We start from the raw sequence: 16,708 nt of genomic DNA, 5'->3' as shown, positions 1-16,708 counted from the left end.
TTACAGAACATAGCCTCACACTATTTGTCCACAGGCCTCAGACTCATTTTGTGTGCCATGGGGTGCTTAAAAGGAGATCAAGGGCAAGGACTGGAACTCAGCAACACAGGACAACATTTAACTAGGGCTGGCTTACAGGTTCAGAGGTTCAGTCCGTTATCATCAAGGCAGGAACATGGCAGCATCTAGGCAGGCATAGGGCAGGAGTATCTGAGAGTTCTATGCCTTTTTCTGAGGGATGCTAGCAAAATACTGTCTTCCAGGCAAACAACTAGGGTGAGGATCTTAAGCCCACACCCACAGTGACGAACCTCCTTCAACAAGGCCACACTTCCTAATAGTGCCACTCCTTTTAATTAATAGATTGTTAATTTTTTGAGACAGTGTTACCTGTACCCTAGGCTGGTCTCCAACTGCCTATATAGCTGAGAGACCTTGATGTGATCCTCCACCTCCCACCTCACCAGTCCTGTAATAAGCACAGTGCATCACTGTGTGCAGCTGAACATTGCTTTCTTGGCATGCCTGGGTGTGGAAGACACCTCCCCTGTTCTCAGCTCCCTACTCACTCACAGTGGTCTGCCAGTTTCTCCCCATATTCTACTCACCCTGACAGGTGGAAACGAGGCACTGGGATCCATCTGAACTGAGCAATTTTCATGGATGTTCAAATAGGTCTAGGTACCTCTTCCAGCCCAGGTACCTTTGCACTCCTTAATCTTACACACCTGAGTCACACAGGTCTACAGAGTGAGTGGAGAATTGCATTCTCTCCTGTCTGTATGTAAAGGGTGTCCCTCAGGAAGTCTAAGAGGAAGTGTGCAGGGAAGCTGGGGCTGGGGTGGGATCTCAGCTTTCCTTCCTGTCAACTCCCTCACATGATTTAAAAAAAAATAAAAGGAAAGATAGGGTCTCCTGTGTAGCTCCTTCCAGTCTGAAACTCAGAGATCCACCTGCCTTTACCTCCTAAGAACTATTAACCTGAGAAATCTCATTAGCCTCATAGTTTTTTATGTGGTTTTGTTTTGTTTTATGGAAACAGGGTATCACTATGCAGACTAAGCTGACCTTGAACTCATACATACATACATACATACATACATACATACATACATACATCTGCCTGTCTGTCTCCACAGAGCTGGGATAAAAGTGTGCATCACCACACCTGGCCTGTCTGTCAGGCATTTGCCTTCATGTGTGAATATTCATGCTTTCCTGGTACTCTCAGGTGACAGAAAAAGGAGTCAGATTCCTTTGAACTGAGGCTACAGATGGTTTTGAGCTGCTATGTGGATGCCAGGAACCAAATCTAGACCCTCCAAAAGAGCAGCAAGGGCTTATGTATTCCACACTGCTGGATATACAGGACTCCTAAAAAGAGGGAGTGACAACAAGGCCAATTGGTTTGGGTGATTGGGAAACAGCCACAGGCAGCTCAATGGATCTCAACTCTTTTATTTATTTACTTTTTTAGGAGGAGAGAGACAGGGCCTCACGTTCTCAGGCTAACATTATATTCACCATTTAGCTGAGGCTGGCTGTGAATTCTAATCCTCTGCCTCCACTTCCTCAGTGCTGCGATGACAAGTTTGTGCCACCATATCTGACTATTTTGGTTTTTTAGACAGAAACTGACCAGAAGCTCCAAACCTCAAGGAAACACCTGCCTCAGCCTCTGGAAAGCTTGGATAACAAGTGTGTTCTACCCCACACTCAGCTAAGAAACAGTGTCTCATTCGTCTTTGTTGTGTTGTGGTAGCAGCTCTTGCTCTGCTGGCCCAGGCTGTGTGCACCACCATTTGAGGCTTCCAGCCTTAAGTTCTTAGGAACTCATTACCAGCAAAGGGTGGTCTCTGGACATGCTGCATCTACCAAGGTATCTGTTACCCATCCCCTCTCAAAACAACAGGTAGAGGGACTGATACTCCTATTGAAAGATGGGTGCAGGCAGGTCTGTGTGACTGTGAGGTGACCACTCTCTGGAAACCTCAGCCATTTCTGAAATGATAGGCTGTATAGCCCCATTTTTTGCATAAGGGACTGTCCCCAATGGAGTAAGTGCAGTTTCTGTCTCTTCTTCCCTTTGTATTATGCCATTGGGTTTTCTTTCTATCACTCTCTACCTTACTCCTTTCAAACAAGATCTCTCACTAAAACTGGATCTAGGTTAATGGCTACCACACCCTAGACCTCCTCCTGTTTCTTTCATTCTTAGTACTGGATTTAAACCTGAACACTTAGATTTTCATGTGGGTCCTATGATTCAAACTCAAGTCCTCATAATTGTAAAGCCAGTGTTCTTACACCTAATGCCACCTCCCTAGATCCCCCTTTACAGTTTTGAGACCTTGCCTTTTATTAAACCCAGAGCTTGCTTATTTTGGCCAGACTGCCTGTCCTGGAGCCTGCCTCTGCCTCCCAGGGCAGACTACAGGTCTGACTTCTTGCCATGGCTTTCCCATGTGTGCTAGATATTGGAACACAGGTCCTCATACTCACTCAGCAAGCACTTTATCAACTAAGCAATTTCCCTAGCCTCTCTATGGATCCTACAACAAAACTCAGACTAGTCTAGAGCTTCTAAACTCCAGTAGTCCTTCTGACTCAGCCCTTCAAGTACTGGCATCATCTGTGTTCCACCCATGCCCAGAAACTTCATCTTGGTTTTAGTGATGTTTATTTCTCACCATAGCCCAGACTGGCCTATAACTCCAGGGAGTTATACCAGCGAGACTCAAGATCTCCAGCAGGGACACCAGGGACTTCTTCAGTGCCATGCAGACTTTGGTAGAGTCCTCAGACCTGCCAGCCTGAATCAACAGGGGTGAGTTTTCTATGATCCCATACATCATGGTCCTACAGCAAAAAAACCAGCAGAACAGTTTTCCTGAGCGCTGTGTAGTGACCACATGGAGGCTGAGACAGAAATTTTGAGTTCTGAGCTACCCTGGAATTTTTAGCACAATAGTGTCTCAGAACATTCTTCCCCTAGGTCACAAAATAAAGATATGAGGAACTCCAAGGCCTAAAAATGTGTGACCCCACGTGTGAAGGTGTCCAGAATCGAGAACTCTACATAATCATAAAGCAAAGTGGGGAAAGGGAGCAGGAGCAACTGCTCCCTTGATGACCATTGAATGTTCTGGAATTGGAGCACAGTAATGGTTATATAGAATAGTGATTTTTGTACAACATTCAGTAAATTAAAAAGAGATAAGGCCTGGGTACAGTGATGCACACATTTAAGTCCAGTGCTCTGGAGGCAGAGGAAGGAGGATCTCTGAGTTTGGGGCAAGCCTGATCTACATAGCAATTTCCAGGACCTTTGGAGCTACATAGAGAGATACTGTCTCAACATAACTTTTAAAAGACAGTAAATGAGATGTCTCACCTGGCAAAGACAACTTCTGTGAAGCTTGAGGTCCTCAGTTCCATCTGCAGGAATCTCATGGTAGACTGAGGGAACCTGAGGTTGTCCCTTGTCTCCACTCACACTCATGGCTGTACCCCATGCACATACAAACACATAGTAGTGGGCAAGCAGGCTCCGTATCTCTGTGCACTGCCAAGGGCACATCCTAATGGTCCTTTCCATTTGAGTAAGTGTCTGATGTACTCTGGGCTGTCCTCTTGTCTCCCCTGTGAAGCTGAGGCTGACCTGTCAATCCAGCTTCCTCCTGCCTCAGCCTCCTAGGTGCAGTAATGTAGAGATGCATGGACCTCCACATTGCATTGCATTTATTCACCATGGAGTACTTCTTACTGGTGCCCAGCAGGGTCTCTTTGTCTTATGTGGCCTTCCTACTTTCTCCCAGCCATCTTATCCTTCTTTGTCTGCAGGAACTTGAAGTTGGCAGGACAGTGGAGGCTGGGTACTGTTGGCCTTGTTCCTTCCACTTGCTCTACACAGTCAGGCATAATAGAGAGGAAAAAACTGTTCCCATGTGGCATCACCACCAAGGTATGGGGCATTCTGGGCAGCAGCACAGTCAGGCCATAACCAAATGATTCTCCAGAGAAGTCTGAGTTTTGAGGCCATCATGTGGTGTCTGAGACAAAGTGTGGGTTTTGCTTCTGGGACCCAGTTTTCTTCTCAGAAGGAAAATGGACATCTGGGTGGGGTTACAAACATGTAGAGAAGTTTCCCAGGTTAAGATGGAAATAGAAGCAGAGAAATTAGAGAGAACCTTGCTCCTGCAGTCCCTTGAGAACACCTTCTTCCCATATCTTCCCACATCCATCTCTGATGCTGTGACACAGGTGATATTCAGTAAGTACAAGTATGGGCTGATGAAGAAGGTTATGACCTAAGCACTGTGTGACTGCAACATCACACTTATCATGTTCAGTAGAACAGTTGTTTCAGAATGCAAGCAGCTACATGGATACAGAACCTTTCAAATATATGGATTTTATATCTCAGATATATGCAGCAAGATTCATGAACTGCACCAATATCAATAGGATATACTTACATGTACCTGAAACCACCTGGAGGCTCCAGAACCACGCCAGCCTTCTTCTGACATAGATTCAAGACAGGGATCTTGGATCTATGTCAGAAGAAGTGTGACCTGGGCATGATCCTGGCCTCTGTGATCCTTTCTTCTATCAAGGTAGGGACTCACACTTTGGGGAACTCCCAGTGGTTTTAGTCCCTGGGGTCCAATGGGAACAGACCATGCTTATCATGTATCTTACTCTGCAGACTAGCCTTGGAAGGGCTGCTCCTCTAGGTACCCTAGAACCAGGTTTCCGAACTGGGTTAAGATTGGAGGGCACACACTTTCATCTGTTGTTCTTGCACACACTGAAGACAAGAAGCCTTGGCCCACCTGAAGGTGGATGAGGGGCCAGAGGGTCCTGAAGAGAAGCTGCTGAGGTGCTAGGAGGTGAATCAGGCCTGGATGATCCCTGTCTTGGATCTATGTCAGAAGACTTACCAGTTTCCTCTGTGAATCCTTCCACCCTCCATACATTTCTAATATAGAGTTTGTGGTTAAAACTCAAAGAATTAGTGAAAATAGTCTGAGTAGGGGAGCCACCTCTGTGGAAGCTGGTCTCATCCTGAGTGGGTGAGGAATTAGCATTTAAGAAATGGGTGCTATGAGTCAGGCCTTGACAGACATGTAAGAGTCCTAAACAAGTCTTCCTGCCTGAAAGACTTCTGCAACATGTAGCACTTTTGCCTCATTTTCCAAACTCTGTCCCCATCATGTGGTTCCTGCATGTGGGGTCTCCGAGCCGTCATTTCCCAAGAGAAGAGTACATAGCACCATTCTCTACTTCCTGTTTAGCTCTGTTTTTATGTCCTCCCTCTCTGGCCTTTTCTATTTTGTGATGAATGGCCCCAGAATTCCTCCATGGAATTGGTTGGCAGCTTAACATTTGCAGCAGATATTGGGTTTGGGGTATTGGAAGCAATAGCTAATTGAGGCACAGTGCTAGACTGGATGGAATTGTATGGCCCTAGAGGTAATTGGCAGATCTGGCTTGGCAAATGCCATCAGAAATGTGCTTCAGGAGATGGTAGGGATGGCCTGAGTGTGGTAGACTGTTGAATAAGAATGAGGCAATGCAGGGTAAGATGGAATGGCTCTTCTCAAAGGCATAGAGAATGGTGTTGAGAAGCAAGTCTGGCTTAAGGCTTGTCTTGTGGTAAAAAAAAAAAAAGGCAGAGGTACTAACTTGAACAGGGGGCAACTTATAATTGGACTGAGGTGGACATTTCTTGTGAGCCCTGTTCTCTGCTCTCTGAGCATTGCCTGGGGTTTTGTCTGGGCCCTGATCCTCATGTGGCATATTCAGCACTGCTGTAGTCACTGGGCCTGGCTCAGGATCTTTGTTGCTGGTGAAGGTTCACAGACTTCTGAAAGAGGAGATGCCAGGTTTTTTTTTTTTTTTACTCTTCCCCCAGTGGGAAAAAGACCTACATGGACTCCAGGTTGTGCATGCCAGGGTGGGTTTGGGGATTTTTAAAGCTATTGTGGCTGAGCTCAGTGGATTTCTCTTCCTCCTGGTCTTTGGAATGGTGGGCTTCTCTTCTGCTTTGACTCAGGTACCAGACAGCTTAAGCTCCTGTTTTCTTGGAGTTGTTCTCTGGTCTACTTGGTCTGTCTTGCCCCTGTCCCCTACCTCTCTTGTGCCTGCCGGGTGACACTTTGGAGGCTTTGCCTTCCAAGCCCTTTGTCCTGTTGTCAATAGCCCTGTCACTGGCACCAGCACCACTCACAGCCCCCTGTCACTTCATCAGGTTCTGGCACTGGATTTTGGTCTAAAGAGCTCAATCAATTAGCTCAGAGGCTTCATGGTCATTCTTGATGACTCTGAAGTTTTCCTGAGCCTGATCCCTCTAGATGATTGTAGGAACTTCAGATTTAGTTGCTGTGGGATCATAGGCATCCAGAGGCATCAAATGCTCAACTTTTATCTCATGCATGTTTTTGGTCTTTGTTCCCAGCTTGGAGCTGGAGCCAGGGCCAGAAATTCTGAAGGACTGTGGATAGGGCCTGTTATTGATCTGTCCCCATTGATAGGAAGTGTCCTTATCTAGGAAACTGGAGGTATCTGTCCCGAAGGTGCCAATTCCTGGCACATCTCCATGTCCACAAGTAGAAAAGAGTTAATGAAGTCAGTCCCATGGAAGTGAGAGTTTCCTCTTCTCTCCCCTGTTTCATAGCAGCACAGCTCACAGGCCCCTGCAGAAGTGGGGAAGGCATTCTTAGGAACTCTGTTTGAGCAGCACAGCTGCAACTCTGTTGGCAGACAATTGGTGACGGCTCTGGTTCTGCTGACCGTACCATGTCATCTTTTCTCAGATATTTTGTGTTCCTTTATATTTGTGTGGTGCTTCCCTGCATAGCCACCATTTGTAGTTTATAGAATGCCCTTGTCGTGTGGATTTTACTTACCTTCCCCTGTCTTTGATACCGTGCCTTGAATTTTCTTGGAACTTTGCTATTATTCAGGTTGATCTCGAGAAGAATTTCAACTCATGAAAATCTAGCCTGGCCAAAAAAAGAAAAATAAGTTTCCTAGTGTCTTCTAGAGCTCCGAGTAATAGATTAGGAAGGAGTTAATTGCAATGTATTGCTGCATGGAATTGACGGGTAGTTACATGTGTGACTGTAGTGTGTTCCTGGGCATTGTTTAATATATAATGGATATTACTCTCCATGGCCTTGCATTCTTTCTTAAGATTGAATCTGGAGGTGGGGATAGGAAGACAAAAGTGGATTTAACATGTTAGGACTCTGAGACTCCATCAGTGTGGGCTGTCCACTCCTGAAAGTTAGAGCTGAGTCTCTCCTTAGAATACTCATCCACTCCTTTCTCCACCTGGCTCTGTACTCAATGAGAAGACTGTCATCTGGCATGTCTTCAGCAGATGGAGAATAGGAGATAGTGGAGTTGAATAGTGGCGTTTGGACATTCATTGGCTAAATTTCCTTTTCCACCATTAATGTCTCATGTTATATGGGTAGAGGTCTTCCTAGGGTAGGACACAAAACTTTAGGCCTGCAGGAACTTCGTGAGGGTCCAGGCTTTTGTAGTAATTAATAGACCTGGCTGCCCTCCTGGTAGGAAGGTGCTAGGCTGTATCCTTGATTTGGCACCCGTGGTGGTGTATCCTGAACAAAGCTAGCAGACAGTGTTGGATAGAAGGTGACTATGGAATTGGGATCTAAAATTTCACCACACTGGACTGTCAAACACAGGGAGGAGAGTGGAATCCTGGTCACTGATAGTCACATTGAATTCCTAGAGTGCATCTTTCCCCTGTCTGTATTTCCTGTGAGATCCCTCTTGAGAGCCCCTGCATAGGAGAGTGCAGAGTTGAAGATCTGACACTGGTAAATCAACAGTCAGCATGATAGTGTCAACATCTGGGTTAAAGTAGGCACTGCTCTTTTTTTTATTAGATATTTTATTTACACTTCAGATGCCACCCCCTTTCCCCATTCCCCCCCCTTAGAAAACCTCTATCCCGTGCCCCCTTTTCCTTTTTGCATTTATACATTTTTTTGAAAATGTTAATCATAGGCTTTATAAGTTTGGTATTGTTCAATCAGAGGTGTAACCCACTACCCAACCTAGATATAACCACTATCTTTGACTGGTGGAGATACATGAACATCTGCCACCCTGTCTCTCCCCTCTTTCTCTCTTTCATCACCTAGCTTCTACTCTCCTTCTCCTCCTCCTCTTCTTACTCTGTCTCTTCCTCTCAGTACTCCTCCCACCTTAGCTCCTCCTACATATCACCCTTCTTGTTAAAATGAAACTTTTCTCTCAAAATACAATTAGAGCTTAATTATGCCAATTTGTACCAGTGAGGTACAAGATAGTCCTAATATGCAGTCCATCCTTTTGTTGACTAACCAGCTCCTCTGTCGTCTATCCTGACTGAAACATTTAGTTCTGAACCTGGCTTTAGAATGAATGTCAGCTGACGACCATCCACTCAAATCTTTTCTCTCAAAGTAAATAGTCAGGATTGGCTATGAGGCTACAAGTTTTCAACCCCGTCAGAAATCCAGAATGACTGAGTTAACTATAACTGTGGGAAGCACAAAGCATAGCTTCTAAAACTTAGCCAATTTATAGAGACCTCTGAACACTTGGACACTCGTTCTACTTCAAAACGTTGAAGCATCTGTTCTTCCACCTTCTGGCCCAGGATCATCTGACAGACCTTAGTGCTGCAGAATTATTAAGGGCTGATTACTCTGTCTAGGCAGATATAATCAGTCGACTATTCTGCAAGTGTGTCCTTTTCTGGACAGTAATTTGTCTGTAGATGGAAAGAGGCAATTCTTGCCTAGTGGCTGTCACCGCACAACTGGAGTAACTCCAAGGATGCTCAATTTCTTCTTAGAATCCAAGACAGGCAGCTGTCAGGAGCAGACAGGTCTCTAATCAAAATGAACATTAATATAGAAATATTTGTAACGTCAATTCTATGGACTTCTGACGTTTTGAAAACCAACTATCCATGTAAGGTAACCTGGACTGTTGTCTGTTACCTCCACTCAGCTATTTCTAAATAAAATATAGAAAACACCCTAACAATAAACTCTAAGCCATGAATTTGCTATAGTCCCTTAACTCACAGGCTAACCGTCCCGAATCAGTTAAAAAAGTTAAAGAAGAACTGGGTCTAAGCCTTGTATTCCTATATGTGTTATACAGGCACAATGCCCATGAGAGTATCAATATTCATCTCACTTTTATATCAATAAGAGCTTGTACCAATGAAAACCTTAAATTTGACATCACAGTAAATTTTGTACCATTTAAGAAATTATAACTTCATCTTGATATTAATTATACAGATTTCTACCAATAGGTTATGGCTATGCAATAAGTCAAGGCTAATCCTCCCTGTTCCAACAAAACCACTACTTTTCCCTAGAAAGAGACCAATATTAACCACCTTAGTCCCCAAGCCCAGGGAGTAGGGGTGCTGACTCTTCTTTAACTTCTTCAAGCTGATTACGGGCGTTGAGATATTAGAAGAGGGGTGGGGGGAAGAGTAAGTTGATAAGCCTCTGACACTGAGTCTTTACTGCATCCGGATGGAATTCCAGGACATCGGAGGTTTGAGCAGGTCTGCTCAGCTTGCTTGATGAGTAGATACACCAAGGCTGTGTATTCTGCAATATACAATTCTCAGAACAAGTTTTAGTATCAAGAAAAAAAAATTGTTTTCCTAGATGGCTGACATTTTTTTAAAGATGTTGGTTCTAACAACTTTTTTTCCCTTTTTAAAATTGGTTGTAATATTTACATTTCAAATTTTATCCCCTTATTCCATTCCCACCACCACACAGGAACCCCTTATCCGATCTCCCCTCCTTGTGCTTCTATGAGGGTGTGATTTTCCAGTTTCTATGATGCTGTTTCCATTAATATAAACTGCCTCCCAAATTTCTAAATCCTTCCCTTTGTGTTATTAAATCTCCTATTTTTCTTTTTTCTATTTTTCTCTTTTTTCTTCCTTTTTACATCTCTTTTTTTTTTAAATTGGGTATTATATTTACCTTTCAGATTTTATCCCCTTACCCCACTTCCTCCAACCACCCAGAAACCTCCTATCCCATCCCGCCTACTCATGCTTCTATGAGGCAGTGCCTGCACCTACACCCCCACTACCTCTCCCCATGATAACATTCCCCTCCCCACTCTGTGTTCATTTTTTTATGGGACCAAGAAATTCCCTCTCCCACCTATGCCTGACAAGGTCATCCTCCCCTACATATACCACTGGAGTCATGGGTCCCTCCCTATGTGCTCCCAGGCTGGTGATTTAGATCCTGGGGGGCTCTGGTTGTTTGGTATTGTTGCTTTCCTCCTGGGGTCACAAACCCTTTCTGCTCCTTCAGTCTTCTCTCTAAGTTCTCCATTAGGAAACCCTTGATCATATCAGTGGTTAACTGTGAGCATCATCCTCTGAATGTGTTAGTCTTTGGCAGACTTCTAAGGAGACAGGTATATCATGTTCTTGACAGCATGCACTTCCAACTGTCCACATCAGTGTCCAGCTTAGGTGACTGTACATGGGATGAATACCCAGGTGGAATGGGCTCCTGATGGCCCCTCCTTCAGTTTCTGTCCCATGTTTTGTTTCCATATTTGCTCCCTTGAGTATTTTTGTTACTCGTTCTAAGTAGAACTGAGGCATCCCCTCTTGGTCTTCCTTCTTCATGAGCTTCTTGTGGTCTGTGGGTTGAGTTTTCACTATTCCAAGCTTGTGGGCTTAACAGTAAGTAAATACCATGTGTGTTCTTTTGTGATTGGGTTAACTCGCTCAGGATGATAATTTCTAGATTTACCTAAAAATTTCTCGAATTTATTATTTTTAATAGCTGAGTAATACTCCATTGTGTAGATGTACCACATTTTTTTATCCAGTCCTCTGTTGAGGGACATCTTGGTTCTTTCCAGCTTCTAGCTATTATAAATAATGCTGCTATGAACATACTGGAACATATGTCCTTATTATATGTTGGAGCATCTTCTGGGTATATGCCCAGGAGTTTTATAGCTGGATCCTCAGGTAATGCTATGTTCAGTTTCCAGAGGAACTGCCAGACTGATTTCCAGAGAGGTTGTACCAGCTTGCAATCCCACCAACAATGGAGGAGTGTTCCTCTTTCTTCTCATCCTCGCCAGCAGCTACTATCACCTGAGTTTTTGATCATAGCCATTCTGATTGGTGTGAGGTGGTATCTCACAGTTGTTTTCATTTGCATTTCCCTGATGACTAAGGAGCATGTCTTAAGGTGTTTCTCAGCCACTTGAGTTTCCTCTGTTGAGAATTCTTTGTTTAGCTCTGTACCCCATTTTTTAATAGGGGTACATTTTTTAATCATTTTTAATGATTGTCTGGAGTATAATTTCTTGAGTTCTTTGTATATCTTGGATATTAGCACTCTATTGGATGTAGGATTGGTAGTGATCTTTTCCCAATCTGTTGGATGCTGTTTTGTCTTATTGACAATGTCCTTTGCCTTACAGAAGCTTTGCAATTTTAGGAGGTACCATTTGTCAAGTCTTGATCTTAGAGAATAGGCCATTGGTGTTCTGTTCAGGAACTTTTCCCCTGTGCCTAGGTATTTGAGGGTCTTCCCCACCTTCTCTTCTATTAGTTTCAGTGTATCAGGTTTTAAGTGAAGGTCTTTTATCCACTTGGATTTGAGCTTTGTACAAGGAGATATGAATGGATTGATTTGCATCCTTCTACATGTTGACCTCCAGTTGAACCAGCACCATTTGCTGAAAATGCTGTCCATTTTCCACTGGATGGTTTTAGCTCCTTTGTCAAAGATCAAGTGACCATAGGTATGTGGTCTCATTTCTGGATCTTCAATTCTATACCATTGATCTTCCTGCCTGTCTCTGTACCAGTACCATGCAGATTTTATTACTATTGCCCTGTAGTATAGTTTGAGGTTAGGGACTGTGATTCCCCCAGAAGTTCTTTTGTTGTTGACAATAGTTCTCGCTATCCTGGGTTTTTTGTTGTTCCAAATAAATTTGCAAATTGCTCTTTCTATCTCTATGAAGAATTGATTTGGAATTTTGATGGGTATTGTATTGAATCTATAGATTGCTTTTGGCAAGTTGGCCATTTTTACTAAATTAATCCTGCCAATCCAGGAGCATGGGAGATCTTTCCATCTTCTGAGATCTTCTTCTATTTCTTTCTTCAGAGACTTGAAGTTCTTGTCATACAGATCTTTCACTAGCTTGGTTAGATTCACTCCAAAATACTTTATATTATTTGTAACTATTGTGAAGGGTGTGATTTCCCTAATTTCTTTCTCAGCCTGTTTATCTTTTGAGTGTGGGAAGGCTACTGATTTGTTTGAGTTGATTTTATATCCAGCCACTTTAGTGAAGTTGTTTATCAGGTTTAGGAGTTCTCTGGTGGAAGTTTTAGGATCACTTAAGTATACTATCATATCATCTGAAAATAGTGAAATTTTGACTTCTTCCTTTCCTATTTGTATCCTTTTGACTTCCTTTTGTTGTCTAATCGCTCTAGCTAGGACTTCCAGTACTATATTGAATAGGTAGGGTGAGAGTGAGCAGCCTTTTCTAGTCCCTAATCTTAGTGGGATTGCTTCAAGTTTCTCTCAATTTAGTTTGATGTTGGCTACTGGCTTGCAGTATATTGCTTTTTACTATGTTTAGTTATGGGCCTTGAATTCCTAATCTTTCCAAGACTTTTAACAAGAAGGGATGTTGAATTTTGTCAAATGTGTTCTCAGCATCTAGTGAGATGTTCATGTGGTTTTTTCCTTGAGTTTATTTATATAGTGGATTACATTGATGGATTTCTGATTATTGAACAATCTCTGCATTCTGGAATAAAGCCTACTTGATCATGATGGATGATTGCTTTGATGTGTTCTTGGATTCGGTTTTCGAGAATTTTATTGAGTATTTTTGCATCAATATTCATAAGAGACATTGGTCTGTAGTTCTCTTTCTTTGTTGGATCTTTATGAGGCTTAGGTATGAGCATAATTGTAGCTTCATAGAACAAATTGGGTATTGTTCCTTCTGTTTCTATTCCTTGGAATAGTTTGAAGAGAATTGGTACTAGGTCTTCCTAGAAGGCCTGATAAAATTCTGCACTAAAACCATCTGGTCCCGAACTATTTTTGGTGGGGAGATTTTTAATGACTGCTTCTATTTCTTTAGGGGTTGTGCGGCTGTTTAGATGGTTTATCTTCTCCTAGTTTAACTTTGGTACCTGGTATCTATCTAGAAAATTGTCCATTTCATCCAGATTTTCTAATTTTATTGAGTATAGGCCTTTGTAGTAGGATCTGATGATTTTCTTTAAATTTCCTGTTTCTGTTGTTATGTCTCCCTGTTCAGTTTTGATTTTATTAATTTGAGTACTGTCTCTGTGCCCTTTGGTTAGTCTGGGTAAGGGTTTGTCTATCTTCTTGATTTTCTCAAAGAACCAGCTTCTGGTTTTGTTGATATTTTGTATAGTTATTTCTATTTCAACTTGGTTGATTTCAGCCCTGAGTTTGATTATTTCCTGCCATCTACTCCTCTTGGGTATATTAGCTTCTTTTTGTTCTAACGCTTTCAGGTGTGCTGTCAATTTATTAATGTATGTTCTTTCCATTTTCTTTTCTTAGAGCTATGATTTTTCCGCTTAGTACTGCTTTCATGAAGTCCCACAAATTTTGATATGATGTGTCCTCATTTTCATTTAAATCTAAAAAGTCTTTAATTTCTTCCTGTATTTCTTCCTTGACCAAGTTATCATTGAGTAGAGCATTGTTCAGTTTCCACATCTATGTGGGCTTTCTGTTGTTTTTGTCCATGTCAAAGACAAGTCTTAGTCCATGGTGGTCTGATAGGGTACAAGGGATTATTTCAGTCTTTTTGTATCTGTTGAGGCCTGTTTTGTGACCAATTATGTGGTGTATTTTGGATAAGGTACCATGAGGTGCTGAGAAAAAGGTATATTCTTTTGTTTAGCCAATTTATAGAGACCTCTGACCACCTGGACACTCGTTCTACTTCAAAACGTTGAAGCATCTGTTCTTCCGCCTTCTGGCCCAGGATCTTCTGACAGACCTTAGTGCTGCAGAATTATTAAGGGCTGATCTGTCTAGGCAGATATAATCAGTCAATTATTCTGCAAGTGTGTCCTTTTCTGGACAGTAATTTGTCTGTAGAAGGAAAGTGGCAATTCTTGCCTAGTGGCTGTCTCACCACAACTGGAGTAACTCCAAGGATGCTCAATTTCTTCTTAGAATTCAATATAGGAAGCTGTCCAGAGCAGACAGGTCTCTAATGAAAATGAACATTAATACTGAAATGTTTGTCATGTCAATTCTAAGGATTTCTGATGTTTTGAAAACCAGCTATCCATGTAAGGTAATCTGGACTGTTGCCTGTTAACTCCACTCAGCTATTTCTACATAAAACATAGAGAACACCCTTATAATAAACTCCAAGTCATGAATTTGCTATAGTCCCTTAACTCACAGGCTGACCATCTCAAATCAGTTAAAAAAAAGTTAAAGAAGGACTGGGTCTAAGCTTTGTATTCCTAAATGTGTTATACTGGTACAATGCCTATGAGAGTAACAATATTCGTCTCACTCTTATATCACTAAAAAGCTCATGCCAATGAAAACCTTAAAATTTGTAAACAAACTAAATTGGTGCCATTTAAGAATTTATATCTTCATCTTGATATTAATTATACAGATTTCTACTAATAGGTTATGGCTATGCAATAAACCCTAGCTAATCCTCTCTATTCTGACAAAACCACTACTTTTCCCTAGAGAGACAGCCCAACATTTACCACCTTAGTCCCCTAGCCCAGGGAATAGGGGCGATGACTCTTCATTAGCTTCTTCAAGCTGATTATGGGCGTTGAGATATTAGAAGAGGAGTGGGGGGGAGAGAGCAAATTGACAATCCTCTGATGCTGTGTCTTCACTGCCTCCAGATGGAATTCCCAGACCTCAGAGGTTTGAGCAGGTCTGCCCAGCTTGCTTGTTGAGTAGATACACCAAGGCTGATCATTCTGCAATATACAATTCTCAAAACAAATTTTAGTATCAAGATAGTTTTTTTTAAGAGGGCTGACATTTTATTAAGATTGTTGGTTCTACTTGCTTTTCTATTTTTTCCCCTCTTTTATTGGATATAATATTTACATTTCAAATTTTATCCCCTTACCATATTTCCCCCACCACCCAGGAACCCCTTATCCCATCCCCCCTCCTCCTGCTTCCATGAAGGTGTTTATCCACCTACCCCCAGCACCCCTCCCCACCCTCAGATTCCCCCCCTTCCCCGGGGAGAGTGTTCTTATCTGCTGCTCTGCATGCAGTGGCTCCTCTAGGATGTCTCAGGATATGTTGTATTCATGGGAGCAGACCAACTAGGTGTCCATTCTCCATGTTTTAATGCCTCTATATATTTGCGTCAATTTTCCTGTATTTCCTTAAGGGATTTATTCATGTCCTCTTTAGAAACATCTATCATTATATAATATTGGATTTAAGATCCTCTTCTTTTAGTTCAGTTTCCTTAGTACATCCAGTGTTTGATGTTGTGTGAAAGCTGAGCCCTGGTGGTGCCATTTTGCTCTGGGACTTGTTGATTGTGCTCTTCCACCATCCTTGAGGCATTTCTTTTACCCTGGTCTTAGCTGGATCCTGATGGCAGCGGGTATTCTCTGGAAAGTGACTGGAGATGTGGACCAGACAATGGTGGTCAGAGTACCCTTCTCTGTTGGCTGTGCCTTGGCAGACACCACTCTAGGCTGTGTTGAGGGTGAACCCTATTCTGCAGGCTGTGTCCCAGTCAGACCCACCTACTTTGTCAGGATGATCCAACTGTGCAGGCTGTCCCAGGCAGACCAGCTGGGGAGGCAGGTCAATCCAACTAGAATGGGTAGTTAGGCAGGGTTCCAAGTTGGTTCATTTGGGGGCCCATGAAGGTTTCCACAAGAAGGCAAGATACTCTTGGTATTCTACAAGGCTCCTCTGGACTGAGCAGCAGGCCTGAGTTGGACAATAGACAATTTAATTCTCAAGGATATCATTTCTGGATAACAAAATCTGGGTTTTCATTCTATTTGTTGAAGAGTTTGAAATGTATTATTACTCCACACCTTCCTGGTATCTAACATTTCTGTTAAGAAATCTACTCTTCTGCTAGGCATCTCTTGTGTGTGACTTGGTATTTGTCTAATGCAGCTTTTGTTTTATTTTTATTGTTCTTTATATTTAATGTTTATATATAATAACCAGAGAATGTTCTTCCTGAGTCCTGTGTGTTCAGCTTTCTTCTTGAATCTTAGGTCTGTTTTGGACATCTCTTTACCAAGATTAAGGAAAATATCATTGTATTGAATTTTCCATGGCTGTGCCTTGTGCTTCTCCTTATTCTATGCCTGTGATTCAGTAAGTTGCTCCTTTTAGGTACTCTGCAGACCATGTACACTCGGTCCCTGCATTCTTGAAATTATATCTTTATTTATAATTATTTTATCTTTTCTGTGTTCACATCTTCATATTATGTCCTCCATTCTATCTGTGAGGTATGTACTGTGGTATTAATGTGATATATTGAACTTTTCCTTTCCAAGATTTTGGTCTTACTTTTACATACTCTTGTGTCCCTGTGTCCTTTGTCTCATGAGTCTTGT

General features: G+C 42.4%; 2 pseudogenes; both read right to left on the bottom strand.

The window, feature by feature from the left end:
- Positions 1–5,472: 5,472 nt before the first annotated feature.
- LOC143433720 (uncharacterized protein C2orf78 homolog) lies at positions 5,473–6,806 on the bottom strand (annotated as a pseudogene).
- Positions 6,807–7,196: 390 nt separating this feature from the next.
- Positions 7,197–16,708, bottom strand: part of LOC117723631 (uncharacterized protein C2orf78 homolog) — a 32,473-nt pseudogene continuing 22,961 nt past the window's right edge.

This window comes from Arvicanthis niloticus, chromosome 1 (genome assembly GCF_011762505.2).
Source record: "Arvicanthis niloticus isolate mArvNil1 chromosome 1, mArvNil1.pat.X, whole genome shotgun sequence".
Classification (NCBI taxonomy): domain Eukaryota; kingdom Metazoa; phylum Chordata; class Mammalia; order Rodentia; family Muridae; genus Arvicanthis; species Arvicanthis niloticus.
Note: the sequence above shows the minus strand (reverse complement) of the source record. Positions and strands in the feature narration are given on the sequence as shown.